Raw genomic sequence first — 25,794 nt, forward strand, 5'->3', positions numbered from 1 at the left:
AGACGAACGAACTAAACATTCACGTATTTCTGAATCTGAAACCAAGATTCTGTTTACTCCATATAATAAATACTGTTACAATAGGAAGGGCCGCGGGCCAAATAGACCGCTCGTATGTTGCGGGCCGAAGAAGACTGGACAAGCGTGCAGTAATGGCACCGCGCTGGTGCCGCCACCAGCGTCCCAGAGTCAAAACATTCTCCCCGGGAACTCTGGGGGTGACGTTCTGTTCGAACGCGTTCCATTCACGGCCTGTGCGAATTACACCGTTTGAAATGCATTTCAAAATATTTTGACGTCGTATTTCGTTCCGCGGCGTCCAGTCTTTCAGACTGAGCTCTGAGCACTATGTGACTTGACATCTGAGGTCATCAGTCCCCTAGAACTACTTAAACCTAACTAACGTAAAGACATCACACACACCCATGCCCGAGGCAGTATTCGGACCTGCGACCGTAGCGGTGCGCGGTTCGGGACTGAAGCGCATAGAACCGCTCGGTCACTCCGGCCGGCCGCCGAGTCTGAATCAGAATCAAACCAAGTCGCGCTCTGCGGACTCGGCACGTCAGGGTGAGCGCAGCGGGTGCGCCGTTATACACCGTGGCACGCGCGCCGCCGCAACAGGCGACGCCGGCCTCTGGCGCGCCACGGCCGGCCAGCAGCCTCTGCCCGCCTCTCTCCTGCTGCACCTGCACCTAATTCCAACTCCCGACGAGACACCACCCTGCCGTCGGCGTGACGCCACACACAGGTGTTGACCCGTGCGCCGGTTCACTTTGCCAGATTCCTATGTGCCCTCGTACCTGGCATCAGTGCTTAATTTCTAAAATCTTAAGTGCCGGTAGCCGGTAAGCACCTCTTCAACAATACTATCGCCCCCCCCCCTCCCGCCCCGCCCCGCCAGCCATAAGGATCACAAAAACCACAAGCTCCAATTTTTGAAAACTTGTTATAAAAGTTACAAGAAGAAATCATTTTTTACGAAATACTGTTCGAAATCCAAATATTTAAAACATAATTTCTTACAATCAAAACAATGAACCATATGATTCAATATAAACAATCGTTACTATCGTCTGCCTCCGTTCTAGTGTAACTTATCGATAGATATCGGGACAAGTCTGTAGTCTTTGTGGCTGTGACGTCATGTTTTCTGCTGCTGCCAGCTGAAACTTTCAGACAGTTGCGCTATAGCTGCTCGGTGAAAGTGTATCTAGTGTTAATTAATAAATCATTTAACGACGTTCGTATTCATTAGTAGAAATAAGCAACAGGTTTGAACAGGAACGCCTCAGTAAGACGTCTTCACGAAACGTCAACTTCTTGTGCCCTTTGTACCGTAGCGGCTGATTGGTGAAGATGAAGAGAAGAACGCCCCCCCCCCCCCCCCCTCTGGCCTCATAATGCCGCGGCTCCTCCCTCATCTCCTCTCGACCTCACGTGACACTGCTGTGGGGACAGACTGTCTGTAATACTCTCCAGTCACATTTTGTCACCCGTATTGTACATAATAGTGACTGAAAAAGAAGTCGCTAGTCTTATATACGTACGTAATAAATAAATACGCTTCTAAATACAACACGTAACCAATAAAAAATTTGATATTTTTCTACGCTTTGTATAATTTAATCACTAAAAAGCTACATTGTCTTGTTGCGAGACCCAAAATTATTTGGTTACTCTGATTTACTGTGAAAATAACTGTCCGAGAGGAGAAATGAATTGCCTCACGTTAATGTGAAAGTGGAAGACTATGATCAGCAGTTATGGCATAAATTACAAAACAGAATAACATGATTTCGTGACAGCCCATTATAAGGACCCTCATTTCAAACACTTGTTACGCTATTTATTTCTCACTGTGACACACAACACGAGGCGTCTCCATGCTACCAGATCTGGTCAAAGACTCCTCCCTTCAACAGAGGAAGAGATAGAAGCCATAAAAGTGCCATTTTCATTTATTCAGCGAACAATGAAACTCAGCTTATCTTGGGTATACCGTACAGACAAACACACACACACGCACACACACACACACACACACACGCCCATCGCCCAGCTCATGAGACTCGTCGCCCGCACTGCCACGTTGACCGATAGCGGCGCAGCAGCAAATGAAAGTTAGGTTGCGACTGAGTGTACTCTGTTACTTCTCCGCTGCCGACTTGGTCCACTGAGTTCTGAAAAAATTGCCTCGGGGGTGCGGCTAAAATTAATCGCTGCCTGGCACAATATCTCTTAGTTTTGTATGCGAAGGCGAAGGAGGGATTGAGTGGATCCTGCTGAACACATTCACTGGATCATCTGAATTGCCCTTAGAGAATCAGTCAGATAAGCAATTTACTAAATCAAATTCACCTCATCTGCTCCATCGCCCACGGGATAGTACAGGCCTTTGCATACAGAAAACAGAATCCCCTGTAAACACAACGTATTCTTATTGAGGCAGTCACTGAATGATGACTGGTTCCGCGCAATGGCGTAAAGTTTCGCCTCAAAACAAACTACAAGAAACATTATGTTAGCTTTTTTTTGTCTACTAGGTGAGTCTACAGTTGCAGGAATATCAGTGTTACTTGCAAGTTAACGCGAGCAGGAGTGTCATACAGCTTATGTGTATCTGACTCGTATACAAGGTGGTTATAATTAAACTTCCCCTATTTAACAAGATACGACACGGAATCTAAATGCCGTACGAGGACAAAACTTGGTCGGATTAATGTCAAGGGCTTGGCGAATAGTGCAGAATCAGTCCAACTGAGACAGTTTTAATGCACCGGTACCATTACTGCTACAAAAGGGGGTGTATACGGAGACCATCAGCGTCAAGGAGAGTCTGAAAGCGCAGGACTGGATTCTGCTCAACACAACGAAGCATTTCCGTACGTACGACGGCTACCTCTCTTCATACGCTGCGTTTCAGATCAGCACGTGTGTGAATGTTCCCCTGGTGAACCCTGTCGTTCAGGCAGCCCCACAACCAGAAATCACAGGGAGCGATATCAGGTGACCGTGCTGGCCAAGTATTTGGAAACAATCGGCTGATACTTCGATCGTTTGCAAATGTGTTTCGGAGAAACAGGTGACCTTGACGAGCGATGTTCGGTGGGGCCCCGTCTTGCACGGAAAGTGTTGAGTTCAGTGTCTGTCTCCTGTAGACATGCTGGAGCTGGATATCGCAGTGAGGCTGGCCTGTCGCGCTGCACGTCTTCTGTCCTTGAGCGCCGACCTGTTCAAAAAACAGTGGGCCGATGACGAACGCAGCCGTGAAGCCACACCGTAGAGAGGAACTTCATAAACAGTGATTGGAGGTGAAGATCTACATATTCGGCGATTCTGTGTGTTCACCTCACCCGTAACAGAAAAATGAGCTTCGACTGCCCATAGGGTGGTCCAGGACCAGCCCTCGTCAACTTCGCTCCTTGAGAGGAAATGGACAGCGAAGTCAACACGTCGTTGTGCGTCCTGTGGTGCAAGCTGCTGTACGATACGGATCTTGTACGGATACCATTAGAGAATGGTTCGAAGCACCTTCCGTACAGTCGACCAGGCGACGTTCAACTGTCGTGGCACAGCAGGCGCACTGCCTGGCGATCGGTAATTGCGCGCAGCGTTGTCTGCCGTAGCAGCAGCGACTTCATCAACCGACCGGTCGTCGGCCTCTTCCTGGAGCGGCGCCCAGTTCTCCAGTTGATTCAAACATCTTCATCGTGCTTCGCACAGCACGTGAAGAAAGAGGGCCCTTCCGTAATACTTTCAGCCGGCGATATTCTCCAAGTGCAGCCGCAGCACTACTGTTGTTTTGGTAATAAACCTTCACAAATAATGCCCTGCTCCTTTTGTCAAAGCTGACGTTGACACGTCGACAAGTGCACTGTGACTGGTAAATTGTGTGAGACTATAAATGGCTCTGAGCACTATGGGACTCAACTGCTGAGGTCATAAGTCCCCTAAAACTTAGAACTACTTAAACCTAAATAACCTAAGGACAACTCACACATCCATGCCCGAGGCAGGATTAGAACCTGCGACCGTAGCGGTCGCGCGGTTCCAGACTGTAGCGCCAGAACCGCTCGGCCACCAGCGGCCGGCTGAGACTATAAATCACGGTGACCGAACGCGTGACTGGCGTCCGTAGTTGGAACTGGACCGTGGCGCTGTGACGCTTGGAGATCGTGCACACCGTACTCTGCGGATTAACGGTACCAAATGTACTACTCGTACGGTAATTAGTTTCCGTGTTGTAACGTCTCACGTAGGGAACGTTTGATTCTAACCGTACGGTACACGAATAAATAGGTGTCAAAAGAAAGTCGAAACTAATATTCCTCATTCCAGAGTGACACTTATTGCTGCCCCGATAACTACTTTATCAGGGCATTGACGGCCACAAACGATTTCTCAGCTGGATTCCTGCCTCCCAAACTGTGGTGGTGCGAGCGACGGACACGGCTAGCGCCGCGACCACGCTGAAGACTTTGCGGGTAGATCACGTGACTAATGAGGAGGTATTGAATAGAATTGGGAAGGAGGAGTTTGTGGCACAACTTGACTAGAAGAAGGGAATGGTTGGCAGGACACGTTCTGAGGCATCGAGGGATCACCAATTTCGTAGTAAAGCGTGGGGAGTAAAAAAAGTAGAGGGAAACCGAGAGATGAATACGCTAAGCAGATTCAGAAGGACGTAGGTTGCAGTAGTAACTCGCAAATGAAGAGGCTTTCACAGGCTAGAGTAGCACGGAGAACTGCATCAGACCGGTCTTTGGACTGGAGACGACAGCAACAACTAGAGCGCACCTTGCCGCTACGAGCAGCGCGCAGAGCAGGGCGCCGCCGCCAGGTGTGTGGGTGGTGCTGCCGTGGCCAGCCCGGCCGCAGAGCCACCGGGCTACTGCCGGGGTGGGGTCCCCACTGCACTGCGCCCCGCCCCGTCTCACACCGACGCTCGGCTCGGATTTAATTTAGCGCGAGCAAATATACGAATTAATAAATTACTCTAATTCTCGAGTGTCATTCCAGGTGGGTGTATAAAACGGATTTAACTGCTTTCCATTTCCGACTGACGGCAGACTGCGCGTGTAGCGCGGCACCTCCATAAATTAGGGAGAAATGAATTTATTGTGGGAGTGATACGAGCGGAGGGCACAAAAAACGCCGTAAAAGGCGGGCGGGCGGCCCCGGGCTGCTGGTGGCTCGGCTCGCCTCCCGCCTGCCTCCTGCCTCACACCCTCCTCCCACACACGCGCGCGGCACGGCGCCCTCCGCTGCCAGCTGCACTGCCTGCTGCTCCTGCCCTCTGCCCCCCCCCCCCCCCACACGCCGCCCTGAGTCGTCACTGGTCCACGTGAATGACTGCGCAGCCTGCGCCTCTGCTCTACGTCTATATTCGATCCACTCCAGAACGAGGCGCCGGAGGTACGGCTTCCTTGTGCGCTCTGCTCCAGTTGTTAGTCCCGTGATTTCAGCTACCCTTCGCGACGTGACGTGTCTCGATGTAATATTGAGCTTTTTCAAGTTTTCTCGGCAGGTTTTCTGCCGCCAGCCGAACACTCCCTTGACCCTTGCGCCTACCTCCCTCCGTCTCCACAACACGTGTCTTCTTTATTTCCCTTTACGGCTGTTCCGTACCCCTCGCCCTATTTTTAACTGTGTTAAAATTGGGGACACAAACATTAAACGAGCACACGACACGCGCTATCTTGGGGTACACGACGATGAAAAATTGAATTTGCACGAACACATAAGGATACCGACAGACAAAGCAGAAAAAATACTACACAAACTGACGAAATAAATCTCGGGTGAACAGCCTGGTACGAGTGTGCAAGGACACAATATTTCGGCAATCGACCACGTTGCCATCGTCAGGTGCGCCGACGAACCCCCCATACATATCGAGATCAGTACATCAGCGCACCTGATGATGGCAATGTGGTCGATTGCCGAAATATTGTGTCCTTGCACACTCGTACCAGGCTGTTCACCCGAGATTTATTTCGTCATAAAATACGCCTGGAGAAATTGAAGAATCACTACACAAACTGGTGAGGCTAAATTCAAAAAAATGGTTCAAATGGCTCTGAGCACTATGGGACTCAACTGCTGAGGTCATTAGTCCCCTAGAACTTAGAACTAGTTAAACCTAACTAACCTAAGGACATCACAAATATCCATGCCCGAGGCAGGATTCGAACCTGCGACCGTAGCGGTCTTGCGGGTCCAGACTGCAGCGCCTTTAACCGCACGGCCACTTCGGCCGGCTCTAAATTCAAAACAATACAGATTACCTCTACCAGTCATACAGACGTACCATTGTACGCTCTTCGAATAACTACTCAACTTCGCAGGTAGTACGTGGTAACATAGACTGAACCTCGTCACCGACAAAGCATCGGTCAAACGAGGGCAGAGAAGTGTCCTACTTAGGCTATCTCGAGCCTTCAGCACCACCTCTGCGGATGCACTGTGTGTGGTGCTCGGAATATGCCCCATAGATATCAAGATCAAATACAGAGCTGCAAGGAACTGGTTAAAGATGGGAAGACTAGATAAGGTACACGCAATAACTGTCGTGCCGACAGAGACGATACGTTACCTTAAAAGTTTCCATTTCGATACGTGGCAAGGTGAGTGGGATGTAAGTGGTAAGGGACGTAGACTGCACTACTTCCTCCCTGGCATAAGAGAGCGGTACAGAATGAGACATATCGATCCCAGAGTACATGCGGACACGACATAACAGACAGGCCTGTGTGCAACGTAACAACAATTTCCAGAGTGTCGGCAGCGATACCCACAGTGACAGCGAAAGGAGTGACAATGAGGAGGAACAGGAGGAGGAAGCCGAGATGTGACAGTAAATAAGCGTAAGGTGCTCGCGATCTAGCCAAGAAAACACCAAATGCTGTACACGGATCTGCACGTATAGTTAATACATAGGATAAGCAAAACTATTTCTCTATTAATAACCATTTGTGTGTGTGTGTGCGTGCGCGCGACTGGCGGTTAACGGCTCGAAGAAACCATTACGAGGTATTCACCGTCAGTCACATTCGGTGATCCTACTAACAGATCTCTCCTAATCCTACCATCTTTTTACATTGGTTTAAAAAAACAACATTTTATTTACATTTCAACCTTAAATTATTGATATTTTGAAAGGTATTAGTCCTTGTAAATGTAAGTAAAACAAAAGAAAACTGCAAAAACAAGAAAACCAAAACTGTAAGATGTACGACTTGTTTTAAAACAACAGCTGTCAGGTCTATAATTTAGCAATAAATAAATAAACCCTCTCCCTATACTGACAGAGAGAGTCCCGAAGCGGGAAAAATATCATGCTCTGCAGCCAAACGAATTAAAATATACGTAAACACTAAAAATTATACACTGAAGCACCAACCAGATTGGTACAGCACGCGTATTCAAATACAGAGATATTTAAACAGGCAGAATATGGCGCTGCACACGGCAATGCCTATGTAAGACAAGCATTTGTTAGTTCGCTTACTGCTACTACAATGGCAGGTTATCGAGATTTAAGTGAGTTTGAACATGGTGTTATAGTCGGCGCAAGAGCGATGGGATACATTACCTCCGAGGGAGCGATGAAGTGCGGATTTTCCCGTACAACCGTTTCACGAGTGTACCGCGAATATCACGAATCCGGCAAAACGTCAAATCTCCGTCATCCTGCGCCCGGAAAAAGAGCCTGCCAGAAAGGGACCAACGACGACTGAAGAGAATCGTTCAACGTGCCAGAAATGCAATCTTTCCCCAAATTGCTGCAGATTTCAATGCTGGGCCATCAACAAGTGTCAGCGCGCGAACCATTCAACGAAAGATAATCGATATGGGCTTCGGAGCCAAAGGCCCACTCGTGTATCATTGATGACTGCACGACACAAAGCTTTACACCCCGCCTTGGCCCGTAAACACCGACATTGGACTGTTGATGACTGGAAACATGTTGCCTGGTCGGACGAGTCTCGTTTCAAATTGTATCGAACGGATGGACGTGTGTGTGAATGGAGACAACCTCACGAATCCATGGACCCCGCATGTCAGCAGGGGACGGTTCAAGCTGGTGAAATCTCTGTAATGGTCTGTGGCGTGTGCAGTTGGAATGATATGGGACCCCTGATACGTCTAGATGCGACTCTGACAGGTGACACGTAAGCAGCCATCCTGTCTGATCACCTGCACCCGTTCATGTCCATTGCGTATTCCGACGGACTTGGGCAATTCCAGCCGGACATTGCGACACCCCACACGTCGAGAATTGCTACAGTGTGGCTCCAGGAATATTCTTCTGAGATTAAACACTTCCGCTGGCCACCAAACTTCCCAGACATGAACATTATTGAGGATATCTGGGATGCCTTGGAACGTGCTGTTTAGAAGAGATCTCCACCCCCTCTTACGGATTTATGGACAGCCCTGCAGAATTCGTGGTGTCAGTTCTCTCCTGCACTACTTCAGACATGAGTCGAGTACATGCCACATCGTGTCGCGGCGCTTTTGCGTGTTCGCAGGGTCCCTACACGAATATTAGGCAGGTGTACCGATTTCTTTGGCTCTTCAGTGTACATTCAAATAGTGGAACATTCACATACCGTATCTACGTCTGTATATATACTCCGCGAATCCAGCCACCCTGCGATGTGCAGTGGACGGTGGAGGGTACTTTGTGTACTACTGCCACTTTCCAGCTTTTCCGTTCCAGTCGCGATTCGTTTGCGGAAGGAACGATTGCTGGTAATGCTCCGTGTGGGCTAGAACCTCTCTGATTTTATCGTCGTGGTCTTGTCACGAGATATACGCAGGGGGAAACAATATACTGATCGACTCTTACACTGTGAAGCTTTAGCTGCAGGCCACAGCGTGATGCGGGTGGCCTCTCTAGCAGCGCCTGCCGCTGCGGGCGGCCGAGCGAGTGCGCCGCGCTGCCGCGCCCAGTAAATGAGTCTGCCACGCAGCGCGCTGCACTTCTCTCGATATTCTCTATTCCCTCTATCAATCCTGTCTGGTACTGATCCCAGACTGACTAGGGATACCCGAGTACTGGTCAGATGAGCGATTAATTGCATAAGCTGGTTTCATTTAAACCGCTCTATGTATGTAATCCTAGTTTTTTTAAGGCTGTGACTGCTTCCAGTGTTCTGCAAATGTTTAATCAAACAACAACGGCTATTTTTCCGTTTTGCACACAATACTTTACATTTATGTTGACGATCAATTGCCAATATGTGCACCGAACATCGATCCTCTGCCGGTCTTGCGGCATTTGTCTACAATATGATTTCTCTGTAAATAACAGTATCATCCGTCAAAAGGGTCGTGGGCTCTCCGACGTTATATACTAGATCATTTACATATAGTGTGAAAAGCACTGGTAATACAACACTCCCTTGCGGTACCCAGAAGTCACTTCACGTCTGAAACCTTCTCTCTATTGAAAACCAAATGTAACGTTCTGTTTCTACAAACTCTTCAGTCCAGTCACACAGTTCGCCTGACATTCTGTACTCTCGAATTTTGTTCATTACACAGCTGTGCGGAATTACGTAGGCCGCCTTCTGGAGGCCAAGAAATAGGACAACAACCTGGGCGCCGGTATTTTTTAAATTTATAAAAGATGAATCTCACCGTTGGTATTTATATAATTTAAACTGTTGATATTCTTCGTTTTCTACGAAAAATACATTAACAATAACGATAAAAAAAATTTAAGGGACGTTGCAAGCAGGTGGCAATTTAAAAAATTTTCACTAAAAACGGAAGGTCCTGAACTTGCGGTAAGTATTCAGTGTCTTTGGGTTGTAAATGAGGAGTAGCGTAGGAGTTCGAGTGGCTTCTGGGAGACAGGTGTGTGGGAAGGGTTTGTAGTATCAGTGTGCGCTGAGGCAACAACCGCATGCTTAACACTCACATACAACCGCTCGGTCGACGAAGGATCCGTGACTGGAAAGTTGCACGGATCACACGAAACGCATGAAAGGAAATATGAGAAATCCAATTACAAACACATAACACTAACGTCGATTTCCAGTCGGATTTTGGACCATACACCGTGTTCGAACATTAAACATTAGCTCGAAGAAAATGTTCTATTTAAAAAACTGATTCAAAAAATACCGGTTCTTGTGAAACACAATTACGTCTTCATTCACACAAAGTAACGAGTGCTATCGACAGGGGACCTCAGACCGATTCCGATCTGCAGAGGGTTTTTGGCGCCGTTCCTCACAAGCGACTTCTAACCAGATTGTGTGTGTATGGACTGTCGTAACACTTGTGCGATTCGATTCGTGACTTCCTGTCAGAAAGGTCACAGGTCGTAGTAACTGACGAAAACTCATCGAGTAAAAACAAAAGTGATATCTGGCGTCTCCGAAGGAAGTGTTATAGGCTCTCTGCTGTTCCTGGTCTAGGCCTATACAAACGACTTTGGAGACAATCTGAGCAGCCTTCTTACATCGTTTGCAGGTAATGTTGTCATTTACTGTCTCCTAAAGTCATCAGTAGGTCAAAACCAATTCGAAAATGATTGAAGTAAGAAATCTCTATGGTGCGAAAAGTGGCAGTTGACTCAAATAGTGAGAAGCGTGCAGGAATACGCTAAATTTTGGTTGCACGGAAAATCAGAGAAATCTAAAGACGGTCAATTTCCGTAAATACTCAGGGATTATAATTACGACCAACTGAAATTAGTACCAACACATAAACAATGTTGTGGAGAGAGCAAACCACAGAGTACTTTTTATTGGCAGAACAGTTAGAACATGCAACTAGTCCTCTAAAGAGATTGTATACACTTCGATTCTCCGTCTCTTGTGGGGCATTGCTGCGCGGTATTGGATCGGTGTCAGACAAGATTGACAGAGGTCATGGAAAAAGTTCAAAGAAAGGCTGCTCGCTTTGTATTATTGTGAAGTAGGGGAGAGAGTGTGACGGATATGATACGCGACTTGGGGTATAAATCATCGAAACAAAGATATTTTTGTTGCGAAAGGATATCTTCACGAAATTTCAGTCATAGAGTTTGTGCTCCGAATGCGAAAATATTTTGTTGGCGCCCATCTACATAGAGAGAAATGGTCGTCGTAGTAAGATGAGAGAGGTCGAGAGCTTGCACGGAAAGACTTAAGTGTTCGTCTCCCTGCGCGCCACTGAGATTGGAACAGTAGAGAATAATAGCTTGCAGATGGTTCGGCAAATCCTCTGCCACGCAATTAATTGCGAATTTCAGAGTAATCTTGTGGATGTGGATGTAGTATTAAGAGGAAACGGATAGGGAAAGATGACGAGTGAGGCCGGGAAATGGTCGGGCAGCGGCGCTCGGCTGGAGTTCCGTCAGGCCGGCGTGTTGGGCGAGTCGAGTTGCAGGGTGGGTTGGAGGTGGCGGAAGGGACGCGACAGCTCACGAGGACCGGATGGTAGGGGAGAGAAACAGCAGAACTGCAAGGAGCCCAGTGTCCGGTGTAGGATGGTTGAGGAGCGTTGAGAACTTGATGAGATGGCAGTGAATCCACGTGGGTTGCGTGTCCCCTTTTAGTGCGACCTCATTCGGGTTTCAGACATGAGACCAGTCGTCAATTAGAGGCCATACATACATTTTGCAAACAATTCGCCTTTCTCTAGCGTTCTATAAACGGATCTAAGTCTCCTCTGCAACCCAGTTAAAGTACTGGTACAGCACGGAAACCTCAAAACATTTCCAAAAAATCGTTCAAATGGCTCTGAGCACTATGGGACTTGACATCTGAGGTCATCAGTCCCCTAGACTAAGAACAACTTAACCCTAACCAACCTAAGGACATCACACACACCCATGCTCGAGTCAGGATTGGAACCTGCGACTGTAGCAGTCGCGCGGCTCCGGACTGAAGCGCCTAGAACCGCTCGGCCAGGCCCAGAAGCGACCGAAGCACTGCGAGGAATGTGGCGTGTCGCTGGCTCTCAACTGTCCTGCAGTCGGAAACACCTCGCTACACACTGCCGGCGAGTGTTCTCCCACGGCGCTGCGGGAAATAATCTCTGGTGTTCCCGTCAGTTGTCTGTCGTCAGCACACCTGTCAGAAATTACCAGCCTGGTCTCTCTCCGATAGCGTCTTGTAATAACTGTGCGCCACTGGCCTGTTCGCCTGTTTCCTCATCTACCAGTGGCTCCTTACTTGATTGACGTGGGTTTTCAGAAATCCAGTGTCGACTGTGGTGAGAGTGCAGCGATGCAGGCAGGCGGCACGTCGCAGCGAGGCCGCGCCGCGCGGCAGCCGCTCTGCTCACCGCTCACTGCTCACCGCTCACCGCTCACCGCTCACTGTTCAGGCGGTGCCGCCGGGTCGGCTCAGACCAGGTCTTCTCGGTCTCAGTCCACAGCTGTGAGAGTAGGCGCCACTTGTGCCAGCCTCAAGCGATGGACGGTGTTCTTTCCGATGTCACCTGTATCTCACGTGGTCCGGCAAAAACCGACACGAAAATCGCGAGGCTTCGCGTACCAGGCCGGAGCGCATGCGGCGGTTGGCAGCCCTGACCGATTATTAACAGGGAAACTGCAACCGACACAGCGAGTCGTACGTGGGACAGCCTGCACGCAAATGACAGCCTCATCTACATCTACATCTTCCTGACCACTCTTCAATTCACAACTAAGTGCCTGGCAGAGGGTTCGTCGAACCACCTTCACACTAATTCTCTATTGTTCCACTCTCAAACAGCACATGGGAAAAACCGACACTTAAATCTTTTTGCCCGAGGTCTGATTTCACTTGTTTCATTATGATGGTCATTTCTCCCTATGCCAAGAAAATAATTTTATATTCTGAGTAGATAACTGGTGACTCAAATTTCTTGAGAAGACCCTGTCACCAAGAGAAACGCCTTCGTTTTAATTATGTCCACACAAAATACCATACCACGTCCAAGACATTCTCTCCCCTATTTCTCAGTAATACAACACGTGCTCCGTTAATTCTATCTGGTAAGGATCCCATACTGTGCAGTAGTACTCCAAAAGGAGACGGATAAGTATAGTGTAGGCAGCGTCTTTAGTAGATCTCTCCACCTACTAAGTGTTTTGCCAATGAAATGCACTCTTTGGTTCGCCTTCCCCCCAACATTTTCTATGTATTCTTTCCAATTTGTTCATAATTCTAATTCCCAGTTATTTAGTTGAATTTACGGACTTTGGATTTGATTGATTTATCGTGTAACCGAAGTTTAACGCATTCCTTTTAGCAATCATGTGGAAGTTCGTCACAATTTTCATTATTTCAAGACACTCATCCTTTCTGTGACTGACTAATCAGGCAGTAAGAGGCCGCTACAAGGATAGTTCCCGATCCAATACGCGGCCAAATGCATTTCACATCGCATGGACCCATATTTAGGTTCGCTGCATGAGATGACGTTGTTGACACATTGATAATTTGTCAGCTCACGCTTTGACCACGACCTGTCGCTTCTACGAATGTATTGTTTAGATAGCACATTTTACGTTTTCCTTTTTGTGAATACTACGAGCACCTGTAGGTGAGAGAGACACAGTTTTTTTTAAATTTTTATGTGTTAGAAGAAGAGAGAGCGAGGAGGGAGAGAGAGAGAGAGAGAGAGAGAGAGAGAGGGGGGGGGGGGTTGTAGAGTGTGTTGAACTCCATTTCTTAATTTGTGTCCTTGGAGCATTACGCGGAAGTTCGACAGCTGAAGACGACGATGGAAATGGCTGTCGAAATTTCAAGGAACTTATTCGCCATTACAATTATTTTTATTTAAGTAATTGTCTTCTGCTTTTTAATTTTGTGTGTGAAATTGTTCAGTGGATTTTAAACATTTTGATGAAGTTATAACAAGAATATGTTAAACTTCTGGTTTAGTTCAGTATATTTTCACCTGATAATCTGAAATAGAATAGTGTTAACCTATCTATTAACAATAAATCAATCTATTTAACTGTTATTTTCCTAAAAAATAAAATAATAAACGAGCAAAACTTATGTTACATGAGTTTCTCTTAAACATTTTTTTTTTTTCGATTATACCCGTAACTGCGCCCTTGTGTTATCATCCACCTTCTCTCTCTATCCACCTTTCTGTATGCATTTCGGCGGCCGCGGTGGTCTAGCGGCTCTAGGCGCTCAGTCCGGAACCGCGCGACTGCTACGGTCGCAGGTTCGAATCCTGCCTTGGGCATGGATGTGTGTGACGTCCTTAGGTTAGTTAGGTTTAAGTAGTTCTAAGTTCTAGGGGACTGATGACCACAGATGTTAAGTCCCATAGTGCTCAGAGCCATTTGAACCATTTTTTGTATGCATTTCGTCCTCTTCCTCTATTTATCTACTCAACCGTACCCATCCGCACCTAAAATCCCTCAAAGGAACTCTGACGCTACCCACATGAACGCTTGTGATGCAGAGTTCCCTAAATGTCACGTGTTACCAACTGTTTTCACCTCACCCCCATTCCTACCGAACAGACAGACAAGACGGCTAGCTAATATTTCACTGTCATTCAGTTATGCGGTATATTTAAAATCGGTCATGCAGTAATGAGCTATATTTGAAATGCCAACTCTCTAGTTCGTTCGGAAATCAGTTTAAAATGAATTGTAAAATTTCTGCCAGACACAGAAACAGATAGACAGACATAAAGCGACCTAATTAAAACATGGTGAAAATACAGAGAACAGTGTTTGCTAAACAAATAAAAACTTCAAATTGTAGTAATTTGTATTCGGATAGGAAAAGGAAGGAAGATTAGGTGTTGTACCCTAGACATCGATGTCATTATAGACAGAGCACAAGCTCGGAATAATTAAAGAATGTGGAAGGAAATCGGCCTTGTCTGTGCAAAGGAACTATCCTGGCATTTGCTCAGAGAGATTTCAGGAAGTTATGGGACCCCTAAATCTGGATAGTCTATCACAGATTTTTAAACGTTCGTCTTTACTAATCCGAGCTCATATTCGTATAGGGAGTTGAACAAAACATGTTGTATTTAGCTTTTGCTTTTGACCAATTTTTCAATGTCTGTCCATAACCTCCTTAATCCTACATTAAATGAAATATTTTTCATTTGTGTTGTAACTGTGGTCCATGCATATTTTCTACTTAAAACATTTTTTTTTTTTTTTACGTTTTATTGATAACGTCTTCAGGATAAGTGCAAAACTGAACTATCAAGTTTCGGTGTCACACGTGACAGGGCTAAGTGCAACTGGTCGTGTGATAAACAGTACAGGCTTAGGTTCATTCCAGCAACGTTGAACTACGGCACTATGGTTTGTTAATTGTAATACCAAGCTCGTGTTTCGTGGAAAACTGGAGCCGTTTGAACTGGAAAGGTTAGTCTGTGGGTATCATTGGTACTGTTCATATCACAACAGTTTTACCATTTCCACAGCCAGTTAATAGCGTAGACCCGGAAAAAAAAGAAAAAAAAATTTTTAACGTCGGTTATTCGGAGTCTCGTTCCGTTGGAAAGCAAAGTCGGGAAGAGTTTAAATTTCTCCATAAAATAATAGGTACATCTGCTTTCAGTTTTAATTTATGTAGGGGAGTTCCAGTTGGCATCAATGAATTTAAAAATTCAGAATTCAGTAGGGTAATGTACTGGTTTGTCTTTATCTTAAGAGCGTGTCAGCTGAATAGTAAAGTTGAACAGAATGAAGTCATTTGTTCTATTGTTGATTTGTAAATGAGAATGTAGTCATTTCCTGAGCCCGAACAGAAGGAGAGAAAGTGAGCAGGGTATTACGATTTGTATATGTAGAAAATATGAGGAGGAGAAGGAGAAGAAGAAGAAGAAGATGGTGATGATGATGATGATGATGACGATGATGATGATGATGAAGGGGTCATTGTTAATGCAACACAATGCTTTCAGTTGCTTTAATGTAGATTTTAACTCTATTTTCTGGTTAAGTTCCCGAAAAAATATGTTATTTTGCAGTAGAGTAACTGAGGTGCCAGGATGTGGACAGCAGTTTTTCTCTAGCTTGCTACTTCGTTAAGAGAGGAGAGGTGAAACAGGGCGGAGCGGACGTTCCCACGTTCCGCACGGGGCCCGGCCGCGCCTCGAAGCTGCCCTCCCGGGCGGCGCCGCGCTCCTTTCTGCAGGCGACACCGCAGCGCCGCTTTCCCCAGTACCGAGACGAGTCGCAGCGCCGAGTCCGATTTGAAAAATCAGTCAAAAATGAGGAGGGGAGTTGCGGGCGGGTGTTATTAGCATACTAAGCGATCGGCGGCGGGCCCCCTCGCGGCCTGACAGCTCCACGTATAATTCCGAAATGAGCGGCCGGCGCAGGCGGCCCGGTTGTTTGCATACAATTACCGCCGTGTGATGCGGCGCGCCAGAGACCTCTGCCGGCTGATACGCGATGTAAATTGTTCCGACTCGAGTCGTACGTCGCTGGCTGCCGTGGACTTACCTGCAACAGAAAACAGAGAAAAAAGACCGTCAATTGTCGCATAAGTGGCACAGTTCGCTGACAAACAACACGCGGCGCTCGCCGACAATAAATTCGACAGGTTGTGCGGCGTCACTCGAATCACCGTGAGAAGAACGCAGGCGCTGACGTCACGTGAGGCGAGACACGCAGCCTCGTGCCGTGCCGTGCCGTGACATTATAGACGCGCAACGCGCGGGATCGGCCTTCCGCGTTCTACCGGGCGCTGAGGGACGACCCACAGCTCGTTCGCTTACGCCTGCCCGGGGTATTGCAGGTCGAACGGGTCCCACGGGACCGCACTGTGCCCCCCTTTTTCTTTGTAGGTTTTAGCCTGAAGGCCGTACACCTTGTCGACCACTGTCATTGGAGCAGTGAAACAGACATCACGAGTGTAACAGTGAAGTTTGCGAACGCAAAAATGGCAAGAGCGAATTATTCAAACGAGTGTTTGTATGTGCGTGCAGAGTCCGCGCGTACTGTTAGGAGATTGTTTGAACAGAAGTTTCGAGGTGTTCGATTTCCGAGTCGTGATGGTGAATAAACGAATATCTACTTACATTTGGCATCTCATTTGGGCTGCACTGGACGAAAGTTCGATCAATATGTAAACGTGTGCAATACCTACAGCTTATTGCCTTTTAAAAAGTACATGGAAATTATGATAGTTGGCGGTGTTATTTAATTCCTGATAGAGTGCAGGCACTGTCGAAATAAGTGACAATAGCCACGTTAAAGATGTTTCCTAGGAAATGGCTAAGCGCACACGCAGGCATGGAATTTTTACTGAACATTTGTTGAGGCAGACGCATCGTAAATGCAGCCTGTGGAAAAATCGTAGTGATTTCAAGGAAGTTGATGAACTACGCCATAGGCTACCATGGACATTTATAAATCCTATTTTCAGGGATATGTCTGTCAGACGTTTTACAGTGATGCCTCTATTGTCGAATATAGAATCAAAATAAAAAAACAAACAATGCAACGCAAGGGACAAATCATGAAAGAAGTAAAACTGAAACATGGGGAGGCAATATCTTGCGACTTTGAAAACCTAGCTCATGGAAAAGAATTACAGTAAATATATAGGAAGACCTCGGACGCTCATTTTCACTGGATTTTTTCCTTGTGTAAGCAACTTTTCTCAGTAAATATAGAAGCAGAAGCTTAAATTTTTTGGATGTAGTACTTACAGAATGTCAAAATGTTATTTACAACTGCAAGATAATGTGAAAGAAATAACAGAGAGATAAATAGGTCAAGGGAAATTTTCGATTCCATTTTTCGGAGTTGTAGATGTTCGTTTTTTTTCTTTTTTGTATCGAGAGTTTCGTTTGAGGTATATTGCTCAGAGGAAATGTCGGAGCCCGTTTTTCGGAATCGCAGATTTTGTTTTTTTTCTGATAGTGGACTTCATTTGAGGAGTGACATGAATGATTCCACAGTGTGAAATGAATGAATTTAGGACCAGTGAAATGAATGATTCAAATGGTTCAAATGGCTCTGAGCACTATGGGACTTAACATCTGTGGTCATCAGTCCCCTAGAACTTAGAACTACCTAAACCTAACTAACCTAAGGACATCACACACATCCATGCCCGAGGCAGGATTCGAACCTGCGACCGTAGCAGTCGCGCGGTTCCGGACTGAGCGCCTTAACCGCGAGACCACCGCGGCCGGCAATGAATGATTCCTGTTCGTTTTGTGGTTGTAGTGATTTGTCGTGGCGCGGTGTTTTGAATAGTTGTATACACTATGTGATACCACCAAAAACATACGTTTTTCATAATAGCTGCATTGTGCTGCCACCTACTGGCAGCTACTCCATATGAGCGACCTCAGTAGGCACTAGACATCGTGAAGGAGTAGAATGGGGCGCTCCGCGGAACTCACGGACTTCGAACGTGGGCAGGTGATTGGATGTCATTTGTGTCATACGTCTGTACGCGAGATTTCCACACTCCTAAACATCCCTAGGTCCACATTTTCCGACATGAAGTGGAAACGTGAAGGGATACGTACACCACAAAAGCGTACAGGCCGACCTCGTCTGTTGACTGACAGAACCCGCCGACAGTTAAACAGGGTCGTAATGTGTAATTGGCAAACATCTATCCAGACCATTACACATGAATTACAAACTGCATAAGGATCCACTGCAAGTACTATGACAGTTAGGCGGGAGGGGAGAAAATTTTTATTTCATGGTCGAGCGGCTGCTCATAAGCCACACATCATGCCGATAAATGCCAAACGACGCCTCGCTTGGTGTAAGGAGCGTCAACATTGGACGACTGAACAGTGGAAAAACGTTGTGTGGAGTGACGAATCATGGTACACAATGTGGCGATCCGATGACAGAGTGTGGGTATGGCGAACTACCGGTGAACGTCATCTACCAGCGTGTTAGTGTCAACAGTATAATTCGGAGGCGGTAGTGTTATGGTGTGGTCGTGTTTCTCATGGAGGGGGTTTGCACCCCTTGTTGTTTTGCGTGGCACTATCAAAGCCTACGCCTACATTGATGTTGTAAGCACCTTCTTGCTTCCCACTGTTGAAGAGCAATTCGGGGATGGCGATTGCATCTTTCAATATGATCCAGCACCTGTTCATAATGCACGGTCTGTTGCCGAGTGGTTACACGACAATAACATCCCTGTAATAGACTGGCTTGCACAGAGTCCTGTGCTGAATCCTATAGAACACCTCTGGGATGGTTTGGAACGCCGACTTTGTGCCAGGCTTCAAGGACCGACATCGATGCCTCTCCTCAGTGCAGCACCCCGTGGTCGATGGTCACCATTCCCCAAGGAACCTTCCAGCACCTGACTGAACGTATGCCTGCAAAAGTGGAAGCTGTCATCAAGGCTAAGGGGGGGCCAACACCATATTAAATTACAGCGTTACCAATGGAGAGCGCCACGAACTTGTAAATCATTTTCAGCCGAGTGTCCGGATACTTTCGATCACATAGTGTATTTTTTGATCCTGACTCCAAAATCCGGTGGACTGCAGTGTTGTCAGATGTACTGTTAGTGACGGAGAACAGAGGCACACCGGCGAAATACTTAAGCAATAAAAAATACTGCAGTTGTTAAAAATTTCGTAATATTTATGAGAGTAAAAGTTGATGTTTTGCTAGATTAATTACAACTGTTTCTTGTAAGTGTACTTCTCCCGACGCGAAATAAACAAATGTGGTCGACAGAAACGTCGTATAGCTGTATCTTTTGTAGTAATGATCAAAGTGCTTGACTAGCCACTCTGTCAGTTAATGAAAGTAAAGGGTGGTGTTAGGGAGGAGGCAAGGGAAGGCGACAAGAGCTCCACCCGCCGTGGACGAATCCCTGTGTGTAGAATTCCCAGGTCCAGCTGCACGAGATGACATGCGGCCAACTTGCAGATTCAGTGGAGAATCGCGTTGGTTATCTTACGGCCACTGCTGCCTGTTCGATGAACAAATGAAATACGTTGTACAACGAGCACTACAGCAAACCCCTATCTACTGACACGGCACTATTTTTTTTTCAGCGTATTCCGGAGTGTAATTCTCGTCATCGGGCGGTCGTTACAGCCCTGAAACACTTGGTGTGAACACTATGCGGATCTTACGATTCAGCTGACTTGGAGTCGTCACATGTGACATGAAACGGCCGAGGAGGAAGGGAATCTCATAGGCTAGAACATGTACGTCTCTCTCTCTCTTTGTCTCTGTCGTCCCACCCACTGCGTTGCCGCTTCTCCAGTCCTCAGGCCTGCATCTCATTTCACTGCTGGGATCACTGTGTGGCCCCACGTCACTCACCAGTAATTTGTCATTTGCTGTTCACTCACGTCGACACATTCCGAAACGGAAAGACCAAAATAAACTCTGTAAAGACTGTCCTTCAAATATTTTGATTTTTTCATTAACTTTGGCTGTTTAAGATCCTTCGGTACAGTTGTCGCAAATGTTCTAACTGACGACATAAAATGGCCGCATAGCTCTGTTCACACGGAAGATAACGTCGCCCTACCACGGAGAATCTGCCACCATTGGTCTTTAGCGGGGAAACGACCATATGGTACGCGTACATATCCCACATTAGCCTCATTCTGCCATGACCACAAGCTCTACGCAGTTTTGTAGACTTTAGGTGTGCTATGCTGAGGGGCAGAAGAACAACTGTTGGCAGCACTGTAAACAACTGCAAAGCAATGTTACACGCTAGACAGAAACCACCAGAAGTGAGGATGGAATTTCAGCAGCCACTACATAGATTTTTGATTTATTTTACTACCCGTACCGGTTTCGGTCACAGCGGCCGGCGCCAACGTTTTGGAAGAGCATGTATTCCCTGCTGCTAAAAGTTCTTGTCCTGTAGGGGTAGCCAAGTTTTCACTGCATGACTTACACTCTCGCCATGTTCTTAGAGTGTTCCCCGTAGAGAACCTTTAAGCGGCCCAAAGAGATGGTAGTCAGAGGGTATTAGGTCTGGACTGTAGGGCGGATGAAGCAATGATGTCCGACCCAATTTGGCGATGTGTTCCCGGGTTCTCAAACTTGTGTGTGGAAGTGCATTATCGTGTTGGAGCAACATTTCTGCTGGGTTCTTGTCCGATCGAAGACGTTGGAAACTGTCCTTGACCGACTACTGTAGAGGGAAGTGTCGAGTTGTGATGCGCCGGTCGGCACGAATAATGACATCCGCACGGTTCAGCATGTCTGGAGCAGTGGCTGTGGGAGGGCGTCCTGAGCGTGGCTGATCCTGGAGCTCTGTTTCTGCATTTCCTGAGTCTGTAACTTTCTTTACCCATCGCCCAACTGTACTGCTATCAACTGAAGCATCGCCATGCACTGCACACAAACGTTTATGGATGTTCACCACTGTTTCTTCTTCTGCTGCTTGTAACGTGAGTCGTGTGCAGACGCCATTTTGACGCTGTACTACGGCTCTGCCATTTGCCACAACGGTTCGAAACTTCACCGGCGCAAAGAACAAACATCAAATGTGAAGCGCCAACAAGGAAGTTTGTCTATGAATATTAATGGCTTTTTAAAAAATGTGGGCCATTACTTATTGAACGACGCTCAAACTTCAGCCAACTCGAAGATTCGAATGAGAAACGTGCGTGGAACTCCATAAAAAAAAGGCTGACTTCACGTTCACGTTTGTGGCGTCTCCTCGGGGAAACGATACTCATTAGTGTGTCCTGTGTCAGCGGCAGAGCTCACCGTTGTCGGAAATTCATAAAGCATGCCGAAGGCATCACGAGGCGTTCAGAACGTCCTGCAGCAGCGCCTGGTACTCAACTGCGCTTGTGCTTAGACAGTGCGACAGTACGGGTTATCGGGCGAAATTGTGACTGGGCTGAAGATATCTTTGGAAGGACGTGTAATATCGATAGAAGCATTGTCAGGCGCGCCTCATGGAAGTGTGTTGGGACCTTCGTTGTTCATGTTGTTTATTAATGGTCTTGCAGACACTATTAACTGTAAATTCGTACTTTCCGCAGATGACGCATGTCATGTGAAGTACAGTACGAAAAAAGTTGCAGAAATATCCAGTCACATCTTTATAAGATTCCAATGTGGTTCAAAAATTAGCAGCTTGCTTCAAATGTTCAGAAATGTAAAATTGTGAATATTCAAAACAAAACAGGTATCGTTCCCGCAGGGATTACGAAGTGAAGATTAGACTAACTGCAGCGCGCAGAGAGGCATGTAATCGACCGTTCGGCCCGCGCTCCGTACGTGAATGGAACGGGGAGAAGCGCTAATACAGTATGTTCAATGGCAAGTATCCACTGCCTAGCGCCTCTTAGTGGATCGCAGAGTATAGCTGGTCCAGGTTACGGACGAAGCGTTGCTCGCACATTAGAATGCCGGTAAAGTGTCTAAGAAATAAACAGTGCGAGCAGCCGTCCTACAAGTTGGCAGCTGTCGCAGTTCCTCGCCAGCAGATTTGAGCTGCGGGTGGTTCAAATGGCTCTGAGCACTATGGGACTTAACTGCTGAGGTCATCAGTCCCCCTAGAACCTAGAACTACTTAAACCTAACTAACCTAAGGACATCACACACATCCTTGCCCGAGGCAGGATTCGAACCTGCAGCCGTAGCGGTCGCGCGGTTCCAGACTGAAGCGCCTAGGACCGCTCGGCTGAGCTGAGGAACTAGGAGTAGTTTGTGATGACTAGCTACTTATTTCAAACTATTCAGTGTGGGGTATTCTACAGTCTGGCACTCTCGAGTAAACTTATTGTATAGCTGTTTATAGATATTTTTGTACACAAAATATCATCAGCAGTGACATTTTTTTAAAAAATTACAATCTTTATTGTAGACATCAATATATTCCTCGGTAAATTAAACCGTTCAAGTGTCATCGTAAGTGAATAAAAATATTAGCAGAACATGTGCATTGAACTAAAAGGCGAAATAAGGATTTTTTTCCCCTCACCATTGACACAAAATACCATCAAAATTCTTTATGACGTTTTCTGTTAGCTCGCTCGGTTACTAATAATCAGCAGGCAGTTGCTGCACGCAGGTGTAAGTGTGTAGATTCCAATTTCTCCAACCAGGCTCAAGACTCTCCTTCAATAGACCGTGTTGTTCTTTTCCTTCAGATCCTGAGATTGTGTTCATGTTCAGTTAAGCAACCTCCTTGGATATACGAGGCATGTTCAGAACGTACATGTACTGTGACTGTAACGAGCTGTGGATTTTTGCTTTTTGAGCGTTGATAATACTGGCAGAGGGGGATCCCCTGACCAGAGCGAGTATCACAGGAAGACGGCAGTACGCGCCAGCTCGCGTTGTGGTGTCCACTTCCGTGAAGACGTCCGTACGAAATCCCGCCAGATGCAAGCCACATGGTCTGATTCCCGTTCCCTTCTCGCGGAAGGTATAAAACACCTACCGAAATTTTTCCACGGGTCAGAACGGTTTACGGCGAAGGTATTACGAACAGAACGAGTGTGTTTAAGTGGTGTTGAGAGTTTAGAGGCGGCAGGACAAATCTTCGTGTCGAACAGAGGAGGTGAAGACCTCCTTCCATTTTGACTCATGAGCTGCTGAAAAAAACAGAGGAAACTGTCTGTGATGACTGCCGTTTGACATCGGATAAAGTTTCATACCGGAGAATGTACGCAAGATGCGTCACAAAACAGATGACACAACAACCACACGAGATCGAATCCATGAGCGACTTGAATTGGAATGTGAGAATGTTGAGAGCTCTATTCTGACTGGAGATGAAGCGTCAGAGGTTCATTACATGCCTGTGGCAAAAAGACAGTCGTCACAGTGGCATGCACCAATTCCCCATCTGCCAAAAAATTCAAAATCACAATTTCGGGCAAAAAAATCATGGCCTTAGTGTTTTGGGACCGAAAAGGAATCATTTTGGTCGAATTTCTGCCTGAGCGACAGATCATCAATGCACAACGATGTTGTGAGAACCCTAAATAACTTAGAAGGAGAGTTCAAAACAAAGGAGGGAAACGCTGGTGAGAGGACTGTGCTTCTTGCACGACAACGCCGGTCCCCACTCAGCCTGAGCCACGGACGCGCTCCTGGAGTCGTGTGGTTGGGGTGCTGTATTTCGAACCAGCCCCCATTTTCCCCTGACTTGTTCCTTTCACCTTTTCATCTTCCTAAAGTCACAAACGAGTGGAATTAAACCTTCAACAGACAGGCAGGTCCAGAAAGAGGTTCCGAAGTGGGGGCGAAGTGACCTGAAATTTCGAGCAGAGCATTAAGAGCTTGTGCCACAGCTTACTACATGCATTAAACGGGACGTCAATTACGTGGAAAAATAGTCAACAAGTCTATCAACAATATCCTGTAATTTTTTTCCAAGTCATGTGTCAAGTTTTCAAGTACGTTTTTTTCTACAAAAATAAAAATAAAAGTCTAGTACATTTATTTTCTGAACATGCCTCGTGTTACTCTTAGCCGGTCGACAACTTCCTTCTGGTTCGTTCTGGAATTACTCGCATTCCGTCCACATGTTTATGCATTATACGGAAATCCACGGATGTGCTCTGTCCGTAATCGTACAGTACCGTTCACTTTGGTCAATCAGTTAAGAGTTGAACATTCAGATGTAATACGGTTCGTAAATCGATTAGTGAACAAGGTGGAGTGGAACGTGTGACTAAAAGTCTAATGAGAATGAAACGGAGGCAGCCAGAGCACGTCAAGGTTGCTATAGAGCACGTAGGCAATCGACTGAATGACTGGCCGGACTGGTCTGCAAGAGTGGTTGGGGTTGGGGGGTGGGGGGGGGGCAGCGTGCGCCGGCGACACGCTACACTCGCTTCCGTTATTTCTGTTTGCGGGTCCCGTTGGGCATCAGATGTCGACATTCCGTGAGGCGAGGTAGATCAGAACGCGGCAGTGTGTTCACAACGGGGCGGAAGGAAAACTGATCTCGTGTCGCGGTAAACCACAAACTTGAAACTCTGTGCGATTATTTGCAATAAAAATACGACTTTTTTTACATTTCTAAAAGACAGCGTAACAGAAAATGTGAGAAACTTTTGGTCGGATTTAAAAAATTTAAAAGCTTATTTGAAATCCATCAATCATTCTACAAAATTCCTTTTACTTTTGTTACGTAAAGTTCGTTATGCAAAGAGACCGATTTTTTGATGATGTAAGTTAATAAGCCGAACATAGCACAAAAAAGACAGAAAATGTTCTGCTTTATGAGTATTTTCATGGTTTCGTGGCGCAATGACTGTTCCATTAAATTTCGGGTGTGCATACGCATAAATTCTACTTCTTCTTCTAATATTTCGGCTGTCGGGCTATGTCGTCCACCCATGGTTTTTTTTCCTGGGAATGGAGCGAGCTGCTCGTGATCCGTCTGGTCTATTAAGGGTCGCGGCGGTTCTGTCCAACCAGACAAGCTGATAGGGGGGCCTATGGGGGACCCCAGCTGGCACTGAATGGGAGGGGGCTTACAAGTTGCGGGGTACGCCTTACAACCAACGGAAACCTCCCAAAAACCTTGGTCGGGACCAGCGAATTAGAAGTTGGAACCATTTTAATTCATTTCTGGGATACAAAAATCAACACACAAGGTGTTTATGTGTTACTGAACAGTGTGAGGTGTGCTGTCGTCATTGATCCCTCCAGCATTCAGCACTACCTCAGTCCTTTTAACCTCGCGGACGGCGCTATTGCGCATGCGCCCAAACACACACACGGGCGACAGAGACATTTATCGGCGGCAAGAAAGTATTCATTACGCACGGATTAGATTTTTAGCTGCGCGGTCGATACACACAATGATGTGAATGTATCACTGTGAACGCACTACGGCGACGTATTTGTAAGTTTATTGCAGAAAACTC

The sequence above is a fragment of the Schistocerca americana genome, chromosome 6 (assembly GCF_021461395.2).
Source record: "Schistocerca americana isolate TAMUIC-IGC-003095 chromosome 6, iqSchAmer2.1, whole genome shotgun sequence".
NCBI classification, from domain to species: Eukaryota; Metazoa; Arthropoda; class Insecta; order Orthoptera; family Acrididae; genus Schistocerca; species Schistocerca americana.